This window comes from Hibiscus syriacus, unplaced genomic scaffold, assembly GCF_006381635.1.
Source record: "Hibiscus syriacus cultivar Baekdansim isolate YM2019G1 unplaced genomic scaffold, ASM638163v2 tig00111101_pilon, whole genome shotgun sequence".
NCBI lineage: Eukaryota > Viridiplantae > Streptophyta > Magnoliopsida > Malvales > Malvaceae > Hibiscus > Hibiscus syriacus.
Genome location: NW_024062986.1, coordinates 632,037 through 636,979, shown reverse-complemented (window position 1 = coordinate 636,979; position 4,943 = coordinate 632,037). Strand labels below are relative to the sequence as shown.

The 4,943-nt window shown below is 33.8% G+C and overlaps 2 non-coding genes and 1 pseudogene across 2 annotated transcripts; 1 reads left to right on the top strand and 2 right to left on the bottom strand.

The window, feature by feature from the left end:
• The first annotated feature begins 230 nt into the window (after positions 1 to 230).
• Positions 231 to 1,591, top strand: LOC120153599 (annotated as a pseudogene).
• A 2,538-nt stretch (positions 1,592 to 4,129) lies between these two features.
• Positions 4,130 to 4,281, bottom strand: LOC120153646. Its single transcript, XR_005518808.1, has one exon. It is a non-coding gene; the product is annotated as a small nucleolar RNA snoR2/U65 (small nucleolar RNA).
• A 208-nt stretch (positions 4,282 to 4,489) lies between these two features.
• On the bottom strand, positions 4,490 to 4,554 carry LOC120153647. The gene has a single exon (XR_005518809.1). It is a non-coding gene; the product is annotated as a small nucleolar RNA U49 (small nucleolar RNA).
• Between the last annotated feature and the right edge of the window lie 389 nt (positions 4,555 to 4,943).

The window sequence follows — 4,943 nt, the reverse complement described above, 5'->3', positions numbered from 1 at the left end:
CATTCATGTTCAATGCTTCAGGTTCAAGTTCCCTTATCCTCTTCAATGGGGACCCCCTACATTTCAGCTGGACATTCCTTTGCTATGATCTGCGGTTCTCGTGTCTATGTCGAGGTACATCCACTTAAAGTTCAGACTGAATAATTTCTGCATTGATGAAATTGCTTCTTAACGTTACCTGTGATGATATAGTCCACCGGAGCTTACAAGGCGGCATCTCGATTGGCTATTGCAACTCCGCCTCCAGCTTACGTATTAAGCCGTGGTTGGCTGGCAGGTGGGATGGTTTAACATTACTATCACTATTTTTCTTTTTTTGCTCTTTCCTTTCTTTGATCAATCCAACAAGTACAAGTAGCTGATGAATATATATATATATATATATATATATATATGAGAGAGAGAGAGAGAGAGAGAGAAGTAAAAAATCCGAACAGGTAACAATCAGACCAAGCTAGATCAAACTCAGGCGTTATAGAACTTGAACCTAAGCCCTCATTTTTAAAGAGTCTTTGCCTTACTATTAGAACCAGCAGCGGATTGGCAGCCGATTGAAAGATATTTCTTTTGAGCTGGTTGGTTTTCATAATCTTGCAGGGGATTGGCATCATGCTTGATGGTCTATTCGGAACGGTCACTGGTTCTACAGTTTCTGTGTAAGATGCATACTTTCAGACCAGCCATTGTTGCATGCTGCTTGTGTTGTATTCTTCTCCATGTTGATAGATATCATGGTTATTCTTATCAAAAAAAAGATAGATATCATGGTTATATGCTTCAGGGAAAATGTTGGACTCCTCGGACTAAGCCGTGTTGGAAGTCGCAGAGTGGTTCAGATATCTGCTGCCTTCATGATGTTTTTCTCTATATTGGGTACTTCAATCTTACTTAATACATCCATACATGTTATATGCTCAATATTCTTTTTTAAATTTTCACATATTTGGATGATCATAACTATTATACTGTCGTGTCAATGTATTTTGCAGGAAAATTTGGTGCAGTGTTTGCATCCATACCATTCCCAATCTTTGCAGCACTTAATTGTGTACTTTTCGGCCTTGTCGGTACGAATAACTCAAACCCAAAGTTGTATTTTTCTCTCATGTTTTTCGAACCTAGATGAAAAAATTGTTGCTTGGTTGATTCCAGGTTCAGTAGGATTGTCCTTTCTGCAATTCACAAACATGAACTGCATGAGAAACCTAATAATAACAGGGCTGTCACTCTTCCTGGGGATTTCCATCCCACAATTCTTCAACGAATATTGGAATCCGTCCCATCGGGGCCTCGTTCACACGAATGCTGGATGGGTAAGCTTCTAAAATTGTCGCGTTGATATTGTTCACAAAATGTTGAAGCAAGTGCGTGTGATTTTGCAGTTCAATGCATTCATGAATACGGTATTCTTGTCGCCGGCGACCGTGGGACTGATGGTGGCGGTGTTCCTGGACAATACGATAGAGGTGGAGAAATCGAAGAAAGATAGAGGGATGGCATGGTGGGTGAAGTTCAGACATTCAGAGGAGATAATCGGAATGAGGAATACACTTTGCCTTTCAATCTCAACAGGTTTTTTCCACCTACATAAATGATAAATCTTTGTGGGACTCGGGGCATGCCAATTGCACATATCTTCGGCTAATCTAATCCAAGTTTTGGATTTTTTTTTTCTTCTCTTAATCAGTTTTTGCATGAGGTTTATTAATATTCAAAACAACGATGAATATGATGATTAATGGGTCGTAGACGATAATTCTTGTATTTTTTTCCTTATCGTAATTATATTTGAAAATTGATTCATTATTGTCTTTTTTTGGATCTTAATAATTTCAATTACAAGTTTAATTATAATTTTAAAGTAGCACAATTTAATTTAATTTTTCACCAATTAAATGCGTCCAGTATGCTTTTCTGTAGTAACACCACAAGTTCATTGCCATAAAACTCAACAATTACACCAACTCTATATCTAAAAAGGATTTTTTTTTTATTTGTCTACCATTGAAAATGTTAATGATAATCTTAACGATGAAGAGGTTATTGTTATTGAGGAAAATAATATAATATAATTTTAATTTAATTTGAAAGTGAAGTAAATATATTAAAAAATAAAGAATCAAATAATTCAGTTTGTAGATATCAGAATATTTGTTCGAAGAAACGAACATCATATTCGGAAATTAGAAAACTTGATCGGAAAATTTTAGTTCAACAATTCCTGACGACGACAGTTAGTGCGGTTGTCAACTAAAAATATGAATTTCTGAAATTTGGTTAAAATTTGAATTTCTGAAATTTAGAGTAAAGAGAGATGAGAGACTTGAGTAACATGGAGTGAAGAATGAAAAAAGAAAAGGAAATAAAATTAAAAATGTAATTCATATTGTCTAAGCATAAGATATAGTAAATTATTTTAAGTCGGGTAGATCAGAGATCTTTTAACCTAAACTCGAATCTAATTCAAACTTTATTTATCCTTCTCAAAGACTCACATAATCTGAAATTTTAAATAAAAAAATTGATTATATAAGATTGAATCAGATTAAAATTGATCAGATCTAAACTTGGCTATATCTATTCCTACGTCTCTACACTTCTTGCAGCCATGGTAGATGATTCTATCAATATTGGTCGTACTAATCTTAAATGGTATTTGGTTCATAGAATATAAGATTTCGTTTACAAAAAAGATTAACAGAATTTAACATCACTAAATAAGTAATGGAATTGTTGTATTACCTTGATTTGTTTAATAAGAATGCAAGACGACAATGTTTAATTGGAGGAATATTAAAAGTATACCAAATATAATTTTGATATATGTTGCTTTCTACAAGGTAAACTTTAATACTAAATTACAATATTTGAATGAAATTATGCAGTACCTAGTAATTTGGAGATAATAACATTCTCATTATTTTAAGCAAAAAGTATTACCGTTGATAATAAATTATTATCTTATAATAATTTTATCTGCAAACCAAACATCTTATAAACACAATTAAAGAATCAATAATTTTCACGGGTAAATGATCTTTCAGCAAACAAAACATCATCTAAAAAATTAATTTGTTTTAAAAAACTATACCGCCAAAATTTTAATGGGCTTCTACTGTTTAGTTACGTTTCATTCGTTTCTATGCTTATATTTATACAAGATTTTAATATTTTAAATTAACTTTTTATTTCATTTTATCTTTAACTATTGTATTAAAAATAAAATAATTTAAATTATTAAATTTAATTAATAATTTTAGGATTTAACTTTTTCATACAAATATATTTATATATAGAATTGAAGAAAATTTACATCATACATATTATAGTTTCATAAAACACAGTCATCTCTCTCTCACAAGGTCAGGTCAGCTAACAGCAGGAAGTTTTCAGAACATAATCAAACTCCATGCTGAGAGGACCATAATGATTTTTTCTTCAGAAAAGAAATGTTATCTTTTTCCCGATACCTGAACACATTAAAAGAAAAGATAATTGCGTTTGTTCGGCAGATGTGTATGCATCATGTACGTCCTTCCTTCCAGGCATCTCCTCGTTGGGATTTCTATTCCAGAAATTATGCCTTTCGCACTACCCACTAAGGATTGTTTCCTTTAAAAGCTTGATCTCATCGGACAAGTGCTCACCTTAAAATTTAATCTATTTTTCAGATAATTAGTTTAGCGTTGTAATTTTAAAAGTAGAGATTGTTCCTAAAGATAACCAATAGCAAATAATATAGTCCTTATCGGTTTAAAGTCTTTGAATGATCTCTTTCGATGTCACTTTATAAACCACGTTACAAACAACAATGGCTGACATTGTTCCATCGTCACAAGTAAATTACGAGTAGCAACTTTCAGCCTCAGATAAGATTGGTTATTTCCATTGTCATCATTGGTTTAATATCTGACAATGTAGGCAATTCTTAATCATCATAAGCCTCTAAAACCATAGATTCGTGACTACGTCTTAAAAAATATATAATTTTATGTTTAAAACAAAATCGAGAGCATCAGAAATAAAATTGACATAAAAAATGTAATAATTCGGTCGGTAATTCCAACTATAAATTAAGAAATCATCATTGGCTACAGAGTCCATTTCCTAACAATCATGTCAAAAATGCAAATGTAATCGCCGAAAACGGCTCCGTAGATCACAAAAGTTCAGACCCACAGGTTCCTATCAAAAGGCGAAATATTAGATTTATTTCGGTCCAATCAAAGCATCGCCGGTCACCGCTTTTTTCATTTTTGCTACCGGCGACGTGGTCGGACCTAACAAAATGATTCCAAATTAGAAAAAAAAATGATATTCAAATATCGAAAGCGTACCCCTCAGAGACCCGTTTCAAATCACCCACACAACGTAACAGGCTTTCGAGGAAAACCCCCGCGTGTATTCCCGGCCAATGATCGAGCAACCTAAGAACACGAATCAGAGGGCTGACATTGGCGGATGGGAAAACGGGGATTTTCCATAACTTGCTGCCGTTGCTGATTAAAGTGTCATACGGCACTTCCTATCTATGGGATGTCTTCCTCATTGGGGGTTAGCTACACAAATCAAATACGATTATTAGAGAAAACAAATGATAAACCCTACATATCTCATAGACACGAGAAGGCGATAAGCATTGCGGTGATTTATAGGGAGCAATGAAGTAAAAACCCTGGAGATCTGAGGATTGGGCCCTGTAATTGAAGGCTTCGTTGATGGGTTTTAAATGACCGGAAGAGGCTTTATGGTTGTCGTGAATAGGCCCAAGTCGTTTACTACGGGCTCCGGTAAACTAAATGGCAATTTTTCTTTCTTCAATATTAGGGACTAATATCATCGGAGTTAATTCAAGTGGTAAAAAGTTTGATATCGTTTAAGTATGTCTTAAGTTTGATTTTTTGTGTATGCATAAAATTTTTGCTAGGAGACCCGTTCACCAA